The sequence below is a fragment of the Apostichopus japonicus genome, chromosome 6 (genome assembly GCF_037975245.1).
Source record: "Apostichopus japonicus isolate 1M-3 chromosome 6, ASM3797524v1, whole genome shotgun sequence".
Taxonomy (NCBI): Eukaryota; Metazoa; Echinodermata; class Holothuroidea; order Aspidochirotida; family Stichopodidae; genus Apostichopus; species Apostichopus japonicus.
Genome location: NC_092566.1, coordinates 501,350 through 519,580, shown reverse-complemented (window position 1 = coordinate 519,580; position 18,231 = coordinate 501,350). Strand labels below are relative to the sequence as shown.

The 18,231-nt window shown below is 38.1% G+C and overlaps 2 protein-coding genes and 1 long non-coding RNA gene across 4 annotated transcripts in view; 1 reads left to right on the top strand and 2 right to left on the bottom strand.

The window, feature by feature from the left end:
* LOC139968562 (methylcytosine dioxygenase TET2-like) overlaps nt 1-18,231 on the top strand; it is a 130,792-nt gene that overhangs the window by 30,834 nt on the left and 81,727 nt on the right. Inside the window, exon 1 of one of the 2 annotated variants that reach the window (XM_071972648.1) lies at nt 8,731-9,558. The exons of the other annotated variant lie outside the window; for it this stretch is intronic. The gene's annotated coding sequence lies outside the window, so the exon portion shown is untranslated. Of the gene's footprint in view, nt 1-8,730; nt 9,559-18,231 lie in introns of those variants that run through there. 2 annotated transcript variants of the gene reach the window in all.
* The window catches only part of LOC139968572 (small ribosomal subunit protein RACK1-like), a 151,972-nt gene that overhangs the window by 72,543 nt on the left and 61,198 nt on the right, over nt 1-18,231 (bottom strand). The gene's annotated exons all lie outside the window — the stretch shown is intronic.
* The window catches only part of LOC139968578 (uncharacterized), a 105,557-nt gene that overhangs the window by 33,735 nt on the left and 53,591 nt on the right, over nt 1-18,231 (bottom strand). The gene's annotated exons all lie outside the window — the stretch shown is intronic.

The following is an 18,231-nucleotide window of genomic DNA, read 5'->3' as shown; positions in this document are numbered from 1 at the left end:
CTGGTACACGGTATAAGCTCTGACTGAGATGTGTAGCCTAGCTTGTCCGCCTTTGACTATTTCCTCTTCATATATGGCATTCATCTGTAACATAAGCTACTTTTTACACTATAGAATATGCATAGCTTGACTCTCATCCTGAAATAACCTCTCTAAATCTAGCTGTTTCTTCATGCAAAGTCACGTCCTCGCAATGGTATTGAACGCAGTCATATAGATTTTAGCTTCAAAAATCCCCCGGGAACCCATCTAGCTATGTTTGCGGTTTAGTTTTGCGCTGCTGGATAGGTCTTACTGTAAGAAGTCAACATCTCTCCTCCAACTCAGAATTTCTTCAGAACAAAAAATTGGAGAGGTTTTTTTTTCTTTTATTGATATTGCAAAACATATAACGGCGCTATATAAAACTTCCGATAAATATACACGTGCATTATTTCCCTAAGGGGCATTAAAATGTTTCATTACAATACCGTTCACTTCATGATGGAAGCCGAAATTCAAATGTGGAAAGTTAAAAATAAAATGTTTGTTCCATGAACCAATCATCTACCGAATTTTTTCGCGCATTCGGTGCAACTCGATGCTACGTATGATGCATTCCACATGCATCTTATCATGAGATATGTCGGTGTGATATTTAGATTATTTACGTTGTTTTATAACGTTCGTTTGTAACGTCAATTTGCCTTGACTTGTATAAGGAATACCTTCACTGAGTACCACAAATCCTTAACCACTCCTTGCAAAGAAAACAGTTTTTTTTCGCCAAAATAAGTTTACTTTTATGCAGTAGTTTGTTACCTCTTACACATATAAGAAAGTGAAGCCAGAAAAGGGTGTCGCACCACAATTGAATGCTCCATTGACTTACACACTAAATTGGTCGCTGTCCAAGGCCGCTAGAGCTAGAAGTTTAAACTGACATGTACTACCCACCATATGATAGCTGACGGCTGCAGCTATCACATTCAACTTTTGCCACCATGACCGTTTAGATTTTGAGCTAGAACAGCTCAAATTTAGCATACTGCTCACCAACCAATCTGCCAGCTCTCGCTGCGGATTCGTCTTGTTTCACCCAATATTTTCTAAAATGCAATAAATCACCTCCAACCCTCCATTTTTAGACCATCACTGTAGTTTGCCCCGTCCTCGTCAACATCCAAGCATCAAAAAGAATGGTGATGACTCAGAAAATGCCCCCCGTCTCCCCCTCCCCCGAACAAAAATCAATACAGTTGGTCACTTTAGCGCTATTTTCTTTTCAGGCGGAAGTGCGATGCTCTAATTGTGGTGCCATACCTAAAGCCTGGGCTTAACATATGTTTTAGGCCCAAACTTAGGGTAGCTATTTAAACCTCTCAAAAAGTAGAGAAATAATCACTTTCAGAAGTTAATAATGCTAGCAAAGCGGATATTTTAATCTGCACTCAAATTGTTCCCTACCACACTGCCATATAGTAACTTGACTGCTTGAGGGATTCGCCAAACAGATTCTCTAGACTCTGTTTAGTCATCGATTATTTAATATCATCTCTTCAAGAGTTCTCTTGGGTTCATCTGCATGGCCTAAATTATTCGTGTAATTGTCTGTAGCTTTATAAAAGTCTTGGTTTTGTATCTTGATATACTTATATTATCCCAGCAAGGCGCAAAGAATAATTACAAGTGTGGTTACATCGAAATCTAAACAGCATGCAGTCCAAGGTACAGGATCTGAGATCAGTAAATGTTTGCATTATGATACTGATAAATGTAATATCGGACCATATCCAGTAACGATTACACAATATTACGAGATATGTCAATCTAAGATATCTAGGTTATAATTATGTGAAAGGCAATCACGTCAATGCGCAGAATCAAACACTCGGTCGCAATACAAGGATACTTCTCAAGATGAGGTGCACGATGGGATAGCGTGTAGTATTAAAAACGAATACGGTCCTCTCTACAGGCACAGAATTGCATTTTGCACTTTGTTGACAGAATTAAAAAGTCACTGCTGGTAGTCCAGATTGTACTTTTTTTCACTCCATTTGTTTCTTTAGAAGTGGCCCTTTAAACAGTCATGGTTAATCAGTCAAAGTGGCTGGACTGCTTAGTCTAGTTTACAGATGCAGGTTAGCTCCGCAGACGCGAAACAAACTATCATTCGAATATAGTGAGACATTTACAGCGGGTCAAGACAAATGATGTTGAATGTAATATATCACTGTTCTATTGTTTGTAGATGAGCTATTATAACAACCACCTCTAGGCCTGGATTGATGTGCCGACATTTTAATTTCTGTCTAAATTCAGCTTTTAGTAAATCTGGATCGTCTCAATTTGGTTTTGTCCCAGTCAAACATGTATAGATGCATATTTAGTGAAGAAATCGATGAAAAAACAACATCTTCAAGATTAATATTTGTTTTGTTCTTTTCATCGCATACATGATCTCATTGCGCGAAGATGAACATGAAAGAATAAAGTATTGGGAGACTCGTCAAAAAACGACTGTTAGCAAAGACTATGTGCTACCGCTAATATTGTATCATGTTTCTTTGTAATTGTAGTTATCAGGTACGTAGAACCTGATGTTCGTTACGTCACAATGTTTTCTAAAATACTTCTTCATAGTGTTTTAAAGGAGTTTGTCAAAACAGATTAATTTCCAAGACTTCAAATGATATGAGAGGTTTGAAGAGTTTTTTTTAGGATCAACGTCACCTGGTGTTCTTTAATGTTTTCAACACTCTTGATGGCCTCTTAGATTATGGAACGCGAAAAGGACACAAGCTGTTAGGCAAAGCTCCTATAATAAAAGTGTTATTGCTTTGTGAAAGCGTGACGACTAGACACTGCTTTTGAATGGGTTAATGTTACAATTTTGACGCACATCGTATTAACATGATGGATACAGTTTAGAAGATAAAATCGACAGAAGCAAACACGTGTATAGTGTACATATTGACGACAGGTGCGTGTAACGTGTACACGATCGAGCGCAGTGGTGTCTTTTTGAGCATAGAGTTGATATTAAACAGACGAAATGTCTAAACTTGGTGTTAAACATCATTACTTATTAAAGCAGTATGTAAACACGTGACTAATGGTGAATAATCTATTGATTAATTACTAGAATAATTACTTGCATATTGGAACTGGTGGTAGCTTGGTTCCCTATACGCCTCTCAAAATATGAATAGACAAAACATCAGCTAAAGAATGCCGCCCACCCCCTCCCCACACCCCTCCCAAAAAGAACACAGAAATGAAAAGCTAGATGAACTCATCAGCTGTTAATACATTATTCTTTATGTAGTCTTTGCACTGTTTAATGCAGTCACGAATACACCTTTGTAATTATACAAGTGGACGCACATAATTTCTGCTTCTAACTTTATATCATGTAGGCTACACGACTGCTTATTGACACTGTACACTCATTTAGTGTGTGTCAATTTGTTTTTGGATATAATCTGCGGCGTGGAATGTTTGTTTTCAACTAAGGGCAATGCCGCGTGCAGGCTCGCCGCTATCTGCAAACGCACTTATAGACCATGCGTATGCTTTAGGGGCTATGTTTGCCTCAACTCTATACGATAGCTCAGGTAAAGTCCTCATAAACCTTTAAAGCGGTGACACGTCTACACGGTAGAATCCGTACTACGGTGTTGTAATAATGTTGCCGTTGGGTGTATTCTTATAAGAACGCGGCGTGTCTTTATCCTTGTAACATTTCACCCTTTAGGCGATTAAGTAATGTGTTGTCGTCAAACTTTGGAATCTCCGTAGGAAGTGTATGCTGTCGCGGCCTGTGAATTGGTTTCCTTTATTTCGAAATTGCAAGATATTGAACATGAACTGCCAGATTTCCTGCGTTCCTTACATAATGCAGGGAATTGCATAATGTCTCTCCGTCGCCTCGAATTTCGTATACGTATTTTATAATAATTCCAAGCATCTTTAAAAAGCGTTATTCCGGTATATTCTGGTATATTATTTACTTGTTGCCATGGCAGCCTATTGTACATTAAACCCTGCACCAAGCATTAGTATCACTTTGTGTGTGGTTTGTTCCTTTGTTTCATAATCTCGTTTATCCTACCAGCCATCATTAGACACCAATTGTCGAGGTCTCTTGGAGTTCATACACGATAACAAGGCGTGAATCCAAGGGGTGAGGGTGTCATAAAAAGGAGTACGGTAACACAACTTGGTGTTTAGACCCAATTTGTTTAAGGCCTGAATATGCCTTAAAATGCAGCATTTCACGTCGATTCTTTTGATCTGAGGGAGAACTCCACACCCCTACATGGGAGACGGCCTCAACGACCACAGGACCACACCCATCCCTTATTAAAAGTCCTGGATCTGCCCGGATAACCGCGATGTTGATTTAAGTTCATGATTTTAATCATTCACTTGTCCACTCAAAGATAAAATCTCTTTCTTTTCTGCTGCATAAGTATATGGGCAAGAGAGAACTGGAAAAGTATTAAATCAACTTGGAACCATAAGAGCAGTGCTTGCTTTATCAAGCCATCTTTGTTTACAAGGATTATCAAAAAGAGGTAATTTTGGTGATCCAATTTCAAGGCGAAGATACAACGTATAACCCGTTCCATACTTGCTCTATAGTGTCCCCAAACATACAAACACATCGTGATTATATATAAGGACTGTACAGTTGGTAGACAAGTTTGAACCTCAGTTAGTCCTTAAGGCTGCTTAAGCAATTTGTAGGACGAATTTCGAAAGCTTTTGCCCAAAGCTTTTAACGGACTCGCCCACGTTTATAGGGGTGCTTCGAACAGGGCTTTCTAGCTAGAGTGAAAAATTAGTCACTTCGCGTCAAGAATTGGTCTTTGTCAGAGAGTTTAGTAAACCACATAACTGTGGTAAGTAGCGGCTATGACTCCTGCCAACAAGGTGTACCTAGCTTCCCATGTAGCTTGGTATATCTACTACGTACTCTACTCTAGCTGATGTTTCCAACGATTGGCTTCTGTTGTAGCAATCATTCACGTGATTGATTTGAACTTGGTTATCCAGAACTGTATATCAAACAAGCGACTGACAAAAAAAAAGAAAAAAAAAATAGGAATGTTTACTTGAACTCTATTTTGAATGCGAGTGTACGCCGCCAATGACATTCTCATCTCTTTGAAGATATCGCGGAACTAATGAGGGGAATAAACACGCAACGTTATTGCTCACAAATCTTATCTTGAATACAAAGGTCATTAATGACGTCACAGACCTGCAAGAAGCTGACTGTGACATATGTGATAAAGTGTTGATGTTTTTTTGTGTCTAATATCATGTCTCATAACTTCACGAAAATCATTGCACTTCATTATGGTCGTCGGTGAAAGAAATAAAGCAAGAAGTTTTTACGATCACCAACTGGTTCATTAAAGAGACAACTTTACAACCTCAATTAACCCATTTGTCAGCTCAAAAAACTGTTAGACCTCGTGTAATGGAAGTTATAATAATTTACTATTTGTTGTATTACTTTTAATTTACTATATGTGGTAGACATAATAAGGAAACTTACTTTGAATGATAAAACTCATGAAAAACTAGCTACAAACTGCACTACTTTGTGATATATACCACTACCAAGTATAATGACCATCAACCATAACTAGGATGAACGACAAGGAGCTGGAGGAGGGGGGAGGGGAGGGGGATGCAGTTTTCTTGCATGAATCCGTCCCACGCAAGACACTCATGTCATGGTTTAGAACTTTACAAATCTTCAATGATAAACGGAACTATAACATACATTGAGCCCTGTGTACCGCGATAGGTTACAAACCACAGTGTCGTTAATTTTCAATTTTCCACTATTCGCTTATTGTACATAATGACTAACATCGATATTTGTATGCTACAATCATAGTCCATTTCTCACCATTCAGTTCGGCCCACATTCACGTTATTTATTAGAATGTGTTGATGTTAACAACGTTATGAATTATTTTACTTTATTCGAACTATCTTAATCCCCCTGATGTGATGACGAAACCTCCTTACTTCTGACATACAAATTTGTCATGTCTCGGGCAGTATACGTGCGTATGATCTATACTGAAGATATTATGTGGCTAGCCTCGGGCAGTACGTATGATCTATACTGATTATGTTATATGGCTAGTCTCGGGCAGCATACGTACGTATGATCTATACTGAAGATGTTATGTGGCTAGCCTCGGGCAGTACGTATGATCTATACTGAAGATGTTATATGGCTAGTCTTTGGCGGCAAACGTACGTATGATCTATACTGATTATGTTATATGGCTAGTCTCGTGCAGCATACGTACGTATGATCTATACTGAAGATATTATGTGGCTAGCCTCGGGCAGTACGTATGATCTATACTGAACATGTTATATGGCTAGTCTCGGGCAGCATACGTGCGTATGATCTATACTGAAGATGTTACATGGCTAGGTTGGAGTCAGTAATTAGCATGTTTATATAAGTTCTAGCAATGAAACAGGTCCCATTGTAACGATACAATAGGTCAGTTAAAACAATGGCTAGTGTGTGTTTTGTGTATCTTCTGCGTTTGTGGTTACGGTGGCCATCGTTATTCTTCCCATCATGAAGACTTGCGCAGAGTGTGTGTATGTTTATATCGGTGACACCTAGCTTGAAAACAAAAATCTCAATGGCAGTGGCGGTCAAAGTTCATTATAGAGGTTAGCAAAAATCAAATTGTGAAAACCTTCTAATATGACAATATCTTAAAACGGCAGTCATTTTTGATCTCATTTTTGCCATGTGGTTGCCCGATATTGAAAAACACATGTCTTTTTGTGGAAGTAAAAGCTCGCTTGAGGTCAGCAATTCTCAAACAACGAAAAACAAATTCGTCAACATGATTTCTGATAGGAAGCGATACGTTGATGGAGTTTCTTTCTAATTAATAAACGTGTGATTATTGAGGACAAGAAATCTATTCATTTTCTTGTGAAGTGTTATAAAGGTTCATTTGACATGTTCCTTTTACTTCGAATGACCAGGGATTTTATAAACGTGAGAGCACAATTGGACGACAGTGCACACACCTTGTCCTCGAGGACATACAAATCTCTTGTCCTCGAGGACATACAAATCTCTTGTTTACAGGTCGATAATGACCTGTAATTGTCTTTGTGTTAGACTTACCAGTCCAGCCGCTTTAATCAGTGAGACTCAAATGTTAAAAAGGTCATTTCTCGAAACTTGAATTGGTAAAGAAATACAATCTGGACAATTAGCAGTGTAGTTTACGGTTCAAAACATCAAAATTAATTTGGTGTCACTCTGTAATCATCCTTTAAAGAGAATTTACAACTCCATAATCTGAAATAATTTTTGTACTATAATTAAATCGCTGTCACGTGATTCGACCCTTGGTTATAACGGAAACAAAAGAGATTTCTTACTTTTTTTTTTAGATCAGAAATGTAAAGGAAACGGCAGAGTTATATTATTACTTATCAAGTAGCCTTATTTATTTCCCGGAAAAAGAATTGAAGTTTAACATCTTTGGACTATTCCCCAACAACAGCGTTGATAACGGATGATAAATCTCCGATATATCTGCGTAGGTTCCATGTCCTTACAAACGAAGGTTACGGCTCCGTAAAACATTTCAACACGACGCCGCCGTTCTTTGCGAGCCGCCTCATTAAAACTCGGAATTGAAAGCATTGATTTATAGTGTGATATCGCCGTAAGTAATATCTCGCGTGGGGAACAAGGTCCCGCAAGGACAACACGATCCTTCCTACTCTCCCCGGCTCAGCGATATCGCACTAGTTTACGGAAGACGAACGATGGTGCATGGCCAAACTCTGCAAAGTTCATTAAGAGGGTCAACGTTACGTGCAGCAGCATTTTCAACGCAAGGATGATTACAATTCTAAAATATTAAAAGGCTATTTAGCCACGTCACCCTGTGTGCGTTCCATCACGAACCGTATTTACCGCGGGTGCACGAGTGTAAACATGCAAATATCTCGCCGGCAGCTGCCCGCTAGGGAAGCGCGATATAGGACACATTTATTACAATCGTTGTGTATTTTATTTATGCCGTTAGTGAAGCCTCGTACGACTTCTGCCGCTCACAGATAAGCTAATCAAGAGACGGATAACGATGTATTTCCATGTCATGTTCCTCCTACCCGCACGTGAATCTTCGCTACATACTTGACAAAATCATGTGTATCTATCATGTGTATCTAAGAAAGAACGGAGGTTTGTTCAGATTCATTAAGTTTAACTGACGGTGCCTTGTGGTTGCGCAACAGAGTAATCATTCTGCCCGGTACATATTTATTCGTGTTTTTACAATCGTTCAAATATCCCACGGATATTACAAAATAAAGAAAAATCCGCCGAGGAAATTCAAACTTTTAATTTCAGGAGCTGTTTTCTCAATTGGTATCCCTTTCTCCCAATATTCTCAATTGAGTTGAATAATTTGGAATAATACCGATATACTGGTACGAGTGCATTTGCAACAAACAAAAAAAAATCTGAACAGGCTATCATAATAATTTGATAATAGCTTGATGTACATATAGGGCTACCGTAGATTTTCCTTTCACGGCATATGAGCTTCTGTATTCGAATTAGTATTCACGTTCACGCACTTTCGCATCAACGAATCTGCCCGCATATCGAGTTTCATTAAACCGTTAGATGCAGTCGCTTTGTTACCTGTAAAATAATTGCTTCGTAAATTTAAAATTACAGAGTAAACTCATAAGAAGTGGTCATTCATCGCGGAACTCGTCCTTGTTGGATTTAGCGTTACAATAATTAACCATTGGACGACGGTTTTTGTGGTTTTGTTCGGTGGCCAACGACCTCTGATCAGCGGAAGGAACAACACCTGAAATCTAATGTTGCGAAACAAGGAGGGCAACTGACTTTGACCTTAAATTTGCGGTGCGTCTGAGAGCACGTATCGTGAACGTATTAACTGCGGTATTTGACACTATCTTGCCAAGTTGACAAGGTTTACTCGAAGGTACGTTATCAAGTTTGTTTTCCTTTCGATAACTGTTTTGAGTTTACGCGCGTGACTACCGTCTACACCGCTTCGCAAGCTAACCTTTGACCGGGCCTGAGGGCTGAGAGTGGAAATAAAGGGATCATAAAACTCAGCGACGTCACAGACAATGAAGTGCCGTGAAGTTTTGTTTTCACGTCTGCGCTGAAGGGGAAAAAATAGAAGGAATAAAAATAGGTTTTCATAGTTGACGTGCGGCCGTTTATGTATTGTTCACATTGTGTTGTAAGCCTAAGTCAGTTAGTGGCACTCATTCAAATGGAATTTATTGTTAAATATTGTGTTTGAATCGAAACTCAACGTGCCGCTACGCAAGGAAAAAAAAAAACTGAATGAACCTTCGCCGGATTGTTTAACTTTTGCATCATACTGTAATGTGTAGTTGAGATTCCTAGTTTGAAGTATTATGGTCTCATCAACAACATTTTCTATCATTAAATTGAACTTATTTTTGAAGTGGATATTGGAAGCCTACTGGTCTCTTTGAAAGGTAGGCAACAACTTTCTTCTTCTTTGGAAAGTAACACATTTGTTTAATTTATTCAAATTGGTTGATAAGGGGAGAATATGTGTGCAATGACCATGTGGGCTCTATATCAGTTACCGGTACTGAGTGTGGCAAGAGTGTGCTGCATTGCTTTATGTGGGAGGGGTGTAAAGACGGGTGAAACGGGATAGGGGAAGGGCTAAAGGTTGACAACGATGTGGTGTGATTATGGCCATTCTTTTGGAGTATGAATTTTAATATTTGACCTGAATGAATCGACAATTATATATGCGACTGTTAAGTTTACTAGAAAATGTTTAGGCTTGTAAAATATCCATAACCTACGAAGTTTTAGCATGCATTAACATTATGAAGACCCCCCTCCCCACCCACTCCCTCATAACATCAGTAGGGAAACGTGAAATACATTTTCTGACATACCCAAAGGAGCAGAAAGGTGTAAACGTTTAGCCCCTGTAACCCCTTCGCACACCACTCTGTAGATGGAGGCAGCATTAGCATATACAAACAGTTCATATATCTTCTTAAAGATATAGGCCTTCTGGTACAGATTGTAACACGGTGTTGTCTGTTGACACATTTACCGTATTTCATAAGATTACCACCTGTCCCCCACCACGTACTCCCGACATTATCACCACCCCTCTCCCACATTAACACCACCCCACTCTCCACGTGGCATTAACACCACCCACTCCCCACATTAACACCACCCCCACTCTCCACATTAACACCACCCCACTCCCCACATTAACACCACCTCCATCCCACAACACATACAAACTACGTAGCGAAACAAGTCTCCAGAATTATTAAGCTGCTTTGATCTGGAAGATTTCAATCAAAGGTACCGACGTACAATTCTGATATATAATGTCAACACCGATATGTATTTATAACGGATTATGTCATAATATCTGTGAGCGTGTCACAGTTTTTATGAATATTCATAATCAAGATGTGATAAAGTCCACGTAACAGGCCAGTCGCCAATGATCTTTGTAAATAATAATGTCCTATAGATGGGACAGTTAATGATTATAATGCCTACAATCACTAGAGTAACAAAACTTCCCCTTGTCAGTTTGTGACGTCACACAGCTATTAACTATTCCGTATTACTAGCACAAACATCACATTGTTCCTTAGCACAAAGATAACTTAAAAAGACTGTTTGGTTTTTTCATGACCTTGGCGTCGTGAGCACCCATTTCCCTCCTCTAGTACCCCAATTTGATACGTAACCATGGAGCGAGGTATTCGTTAACCATATTTAATATGCCACCTCTTCCCCCTTGGTAGATATCACCTCATGTTATAATAGCTACCCCTATAGAGCACATATGGTGGGCAAAGCGCAACCATGCTTTTTACGGTGCCCAAGGTCACGAAGACCCTTTAAAAGGGCACGCAGAATCTGTTAGCGTAGTACTGTAAGAAGGACTTCTCCAAGATGCGGTCATACATGGAAATTATAGGAAACCCTTTAGTTGGCTCAATAACCGATTTAAAGGCAAAGTATTTGATCGCTATATACCTTTGAGATATAACAGTGGCGTATACAGGTTTCTAAAAAGGAGGGAATGTGGTTCTGCTGTCGTTGAAGCCGATTCCCCACCTCCCCCACCCTGCCCCCTGAACATGTAACATTTTAGACGGGAAGTGGTGCCTTCTGAGGCATATATAAGCTATAAATTAATGAATAATTATAGGTTTACACACAAAGTTGTGCTACTAACTACCTGTACTGTTTTGTTTACTGTGGGTTTGAAATTTCTCGCCATGCACGCAAACGGTATTCTTTTGTTGGTGTATATATATAGGCTATATAAATATAGCTAATGATATCATTATATGCCAATGTAATCACAATTGCATTCTACAATAGCCACGATATGCATGTGTAATGTATAAGCAAATAATACGCGCTGATTTGTCAAAGCGAGAGAATGATATGCGGATAGCGTGAATGGAAGGTTTCCTTCTCTTTATAGAGTGTAATTAATCATTGATCAAAAAGCAACTCGATGTTACACGCTCTGTACTGTGTGTCTTTGTACAAAGCGGGTCCTATAAGTGTTGAAGAGAACGTTCATTTACTACCACGCATGCAGTTTCGGTTATTCGTGTTATATCACTCTTCAAGCTATAGTAGTATATACACGTGTAACTTCGTAACTGAATTCATCTGCAGATTGAACGTCTGCTCTCTAGTGACATGAGTTTAGTATATAGTTTAGTAGAAAACGGACCAGGAGAGGGGAAACAGTCCCTATCAAGGACCCTATTGTAATATTGTGTCGAGCCCGCTCCTCCGATAGTAAAACTATATCGGGACTCGCGATAGAAAGGTACTGGGATATCTTGATGCCGTATTTATGCTTCTTCAGGAGATGTCTCGAACGGAAGAAAACAATGAGTTCACAGAAAAACAATTTGACGAGATAGGATTTGATTATTGATTCGGTATAATTTCTTCTCTGTCGATTCTCTTTACAAATAAAACTAAATTACAATGATTTGACTTGACTTGACTCCGTCAATTAAAAAATTAGGAGTGATGAACTTTCAGCGGAGTGATAAATTTGCTGATCAAGTGATAAACTTTGCTGACGGAGTGCTCAAATTTTCGGCCTCCTTTTACTTTTAAACCTTACTTCCATAAAATCTCACTGCGCATAATCAGTAGGCAGCCAATAAACTGACCATCCTGTATTAGCTTAATGATATAAAAATAAGTGCGCTGGCACTGATCTGCCCTGATTGGTTGGGAGTTTGGAAGTCCATCCCCTTTCTATGGAAACTTCCATACCACGTGAGAGAACCTTCTCGAATGTTCCACAGACATAATGGTATCTATTTTGGGAAAAGGCCCTGTACCAAGATTCAATAAGATAGTTAAAAACTTCTCGTGGGAAAACTGAATCCATGACCTAGATAAATACATAAGAGGCCCGTAAGGTGTCTCGATGGAGTTTTTCGGTAACATCAAAGAGATGGTATCACTATTTCATAACATCCCCCTCAATCTTTTAAAATTTTTGGATACTCCAAAATTTTAACATCATACTGCTTTAACTTATCATTATCTCAAGAAGGTAGTGTACTGTCAGCACATTCACTAATATTCATTGACTTCAATAAATGGTCTTCATGTATCTCAAAGGTTAACATCTTGGTTACGAATTATTAAAAATGATCATATGTTATATACATTGACACTATTCTCCATGAAAATATTGTGTACCTCTTCAAAATTGATGACATCATATGATGTAATCTAAAAAAAAAAAATATCATTAAGATATCTTAAAGTTACATGACACAGCAAAATATGCAGTATCTCTTACAAAATACATTTATGCATTTCATACATCAATAATACATTTATATCAAAAGTGAAATCATGCCGTGAATTGGGGAGAGATCAGAGAATACTAGACTTAGTTATCTTTTAACTGAACAGAACACCTCAGCGTTCCATAAAAAATTCGTACATTACAAAAGAACCTTAAAATATTACAAACTCATTTACAAAACCTCGTCTTTAATGAAGGCATAGTTTCAAAACTGCTTTGAAACCCTGTGAATCATATACATTCACTTCAAGAAAATCAACAAAATGTGACTCGATAGCATGGTGACCCTAGGTATGCACTCCGAATTGATAGTCTAATAAAGTACCAAAGTACTAGATATTCGATACCATAAAAGAGACCCCATAGACTATGACATCAACAAATCTTTCTTCAAATTTACATAATACTTAACATCTTGTCTTTTCAACTTCATGATGAAATTTACTTTTGCATGAATAATTGAGGAAAAGAAAATATATACATAACTTCCTCAAATTATCTATACTTTCATTTGCTTCGATAACTGTTGCTGCAAGCAAAAGTTACACATCATCAATGCTGTCTCTAAATAGCCTTCAATATAACATAAATGATGCAATGTAAATATCCTTAAAATATTTCTCAATATATGAAAACCCATGTTGCTAATATTCCGGATATGTTCTAATTGCCGGGTAAACGTTTGAACGAATCCATAAGGAAAAAATAAGGTATACTCATTACACATTTGTTATAAAAGATGAAACTAGGTCACTTAGTGGTGGTTTTAACAATAAAGCTTATATTGTTACACCATACAGTACAATGACCTCCACTTAATAGGTATGCAGGTAAATGCCATGACGCATTCCATTCATACAATTGTGGGTAAAACACCTGTTCATCTGAACTTAAAGCAATATGCAGTTACACATATTAACCATATAATGTTTGCAACATCCTGCCTGGACTGCCTGTTATGTTCAATCCCTTTTCATGGAGAAAATTCATTATTTCCCCTGTGTTGGAATATTTTCCTACATTCCACCAAAAATCATGACTCTTAAAGCCTGATGGAAAACATGGTGTCTGATAGGTGACCAGAACCTGTAATTCTCCCAATTTGTATCGAGCACGTTGGACTTTCATGTCTCCTTGTGGAGCATTTGCAAAAACTTTCTTTTGCCTTAATATGCTATCTTTCATGGAAGGATATGGAATTGCTAATCCTTCATTATGTGCTCTATTCTCTAAAAAGGATGCAACATTCATTGGCTTAGTGGTCACAAGACACATGATGTGATCTGAAGTTACCCCTGGCAAAATGTTACCAAACTCATCATGAAACTCAATATGTGCATCTTGCATGACATTAACGTTTTCTGCATTAAAAGTGTTACTACTCAAAACCTTTCGCATTCGTGCAACCTTTTCACTTGATGAACCCTTTGTTTTCAAGACCTGACGCAATTTCTGAATGTTAGTGATATTCTTAGTTTCAGAAGATGCTCTTACAAAACATGGTTTAAGCCTGTTATAATTGAATACATCACTAAGAATTTCTCCTTTGAGAGTGGCCAACAAATAATGAGTCCTATCTAAAACTTGATGGATCACTAATGGTCCACACCATTCTGCAGCAATTTTGCGAGAGTTTGCAGTCAAGGAGGAAGACGTTGGCTTATATAGATAAACTAATTGACCCGTTGAATAAACTGCACCTTTGTCCAGTTTTGCACTTATCTTAACATTTTGAGCATCTTGTTGCTTCTTTTGTAAGACTAACATTACCCTTGACAAATGATCAAATCGTTTCTTTAACAATGCAGCATATTCTCCATGAGATTGTGATAATCCTGCCATTGGATTGAACGATAAATTTGTAAGATTTGGCGGCTTACGTCCAAATGCAAGTTCAAATGGGCTATAGCTACCTAACTGAGGAGAGGAAAATGTGTTATATGCATAGGCTGATGTTGGGACAAATCGTACCCAATCCGTACCAAACTGATTTAAGTTCACTTTGAGGAAATTTGAAAGAGTCTGAATGTGTCTTTCAACCTGTAAGCTTCCATGATTGTTTACACTGATGAACTTTTGTTCAATGCCTAAAGCTTTACTTAAGAGCTCCACTAATTTTCCTGTAAGAGAAGCTGCCGCATCACTTATGATACAAGACGGTGGACCAAAGGTTGTGACTACCCTCTGCAATAATGCTTCACATATTGTTTCAGCATCAAGAGTCTTAAGAGAAACACATACAACAAATCTAGTGATCTCATCACAAACAACCATCAAATGTTTAAATCCTGTAGCCATTGTGGGCATAGTCTTGAAATCCAGACTAAGTCTGTCAAAAGGACGATAAGAATCAGGAATGCGAGCATGATATTGTCTCAATTTGTCCGGTTTCTTACGGAATTCTTGACAACGGAGACATGCCTGAATATAATTACTGATGCGTTGAAACATATTGCGCAGATAGAAATGCTGTCTAATGGTCAAATATGTACGCATTACACCCTGATGATTACTTAACAAGTCATCATGATATCGAGATATTATCTGTTCTACCATAGTCTCAGGTACGACTAACTGAAGAGTCATCTTAGCATCATTAGTCTCATGCAAAAATATCCTGAATAACAAACTATTACATAACAAATAATCCTCTGCTTGAGAACGAACAGTTCTAGCATGCTTAGCATTACCTGGAATAATATCATGTGCAAGAAAATCATAAATTGGTTTGTAGTAAGGACAAGTTTGTTGTTGAATTTGCAACTCTTTTACATCAAATGGCAGATCATAGTTTTTGATCAGCTTTCCTTGAATTGCCTTCATGACTTTATTCAATTCCTTTTGTTTTGGAATGTGCCCTGTAACCAAATGATCAATGTTTGTTATGACTGGCTTTGGCTGAACAAACAATTCTGGTGGTGGTTCTCTGACTACCTCTTGCACTCTATGTCTATTCTGATCCACTAATCTTGGCTCTGAAGGTTGAGAAACACTTGTAAAATTTGGCACAACTAATATGTCAGGACTATTTGTATGTCTATTTTCACTCGGCATAGAAATAGTAGGCCTTTGAATACATATTTCTCTCTTATCAGTAGAAATAACTGGTGTAGTCCTCTTCTGTGACTCAGATTGTGGTCTCTGTGTAACATGATCATGTGTTGCCTTAGGAACGGATGTCCTTTCAACTCTATTTGTTGATTCTTTGGACGGGGAATCCTGCTTAGACTCCTTAGTGACTCTATTCGGAAATAAATCTGGAACTTTGACTCCCATTGACCTTGCCTTTGACCTTGTCATGATTGGATTAAATGTCTCCTTAGGTGTAGTTGAAAAATCCTCACAAGAATTGACCTCTTGAGCAACCTGATCTATTTCAGAGTGGAATTCCTGTGGTGCTCTAGACAAATAATCTGCCAAAACCAATTCTGAGCCTTTCTTATAACCAACCTGAAATGTATATTCTGACAATTTGAACAGAAGTTTACGTAAGCGTGAAGTTGCTGGTTCTTGTTTCGATTTAAACAACTCAACAATGGCCGAGTGATCAACATATGCCTCAAATTCTACATTTTGCAATAAATGTTTGAATGCTGTCACATTAATAAATAGACCCATCATTTCTAATTCAGTGACACTATACCTCTGACATGCTGGTGGTAATATCTTAGAGTAATATGCAATAATATTCTCTTTGCCATTAACTCTTTGTGTCAAGTATGATCCTGTTGCTACTCGTGATGTGTCACTATATAATACAAAACGACCATATTTCTGTGGCATATGCAATATAGGTGGATTACACAACAACTCTTTAATACTTTGAAATGCACACTGATGTTCCTCTGTCCATTTAAATACCTTTCTCTTACGACTCAAATGATGTAATGGTCTCAATAGTGCTTGAATATTTGGGAAAAACGAAGCCACATAATTAACTGCACCTACAAATCGTCTTACTGACTTAACATTGTGTGGTTTCGGTGTGTTCCTGATTGCTGCACATCTATCATGCAAAGGTTGGATACAAGCCTCACCTTCTGGAGTTATTGAGAGCAAATGTCCCATATATCGAACTGAATTTTGGAAAATGCTACACTTTTTCGGAGAGATTTTCAATCCGTTGTCCATTAAAACCTTAAAAATTGCCTGTAGGTGTTGTTTGTGAGATTGTTTGTCTGCACTGTACACAATAATATCGTCATGATGAGCAATACAGAACTTATTTGAATTTGGGATCGTTGCCAAAATATCATTAATTTTCGACTGAAAGATCGCTGGAGATAAATTCAATCCCTGTGGTAAGCGTTTATAAAAATAATGCTTTCCTCCATGAAATGAAGCAATACCTGTATATTGTTGTGCATGAACACTAAGTGGCAGACAGAAGAATGCAGACTTTAAATCAAGAACACCCAAAATTTTGGCTCCAGAGTACCCTATGGTACGGATAGTCTCATTCAGTAATGGAAATGGGTGATTGAGACGTTTTATCCTACTGTTCAAGTAGCGAAAATCTGTGACAACCCTTTTGTCTTTTGTTCCCTTCTTTGGAATGAGGAAAACCGGTGAGGTATAAGACTGATGTCCTACTGCTAAGATTCCTAATCGCACTAATTTGTCAAGCTCACTGGCGACAATGACTTTGTCCTCATCTGAAAGTCTATAGGGACGTATGTAAAACGGCTCATCATTAGTAAGAGTAATTTCAGCCTCATAATTTGGACAGTGAGATAATTCACCATAAAGAGAAAATGCATCTCTATGTGAGTCTAGAAATTCATAAATGCTTTCTGTTTCTGAAGCATTCAGAATACTTTGTTCCAAATTAATGTTATCTCTCATGATTTCCTGTTCCGATTTGGAAACCAGGGGATCATCGGCTGTCAAATGTGGATAACGATGTAAATTATATCGTGTAATTTCATCACGATTCTCTTTAGAGTCAGAATTGGTTTGAAAATGAGACGGTTTTTCGATGTCTCTCATGACATTGAGAAAATCTAGAGATTCAGTAGGTATGTCTTCTGTGACCGTAATGATATCTGCTAAATCTAAATGAGCCACTGTGCGAGAAGGATGCAGAAAAATTTTCTGGTTACCCATGTTCCTTAGTAGAATCTTTGTTCTACCTTTATGCATTTTCACTAACATTCGTGAAGGACACATACGAGATATTAGAGGAAACGGTTTAATAACCATATCTGCATTTCGTGCATATAGTGGAAGACGTCCCTGTACAGTAATGTATCTTTGCTGACCTGGGTAAATAACAAATCTCTGCACTGGCCTAAGG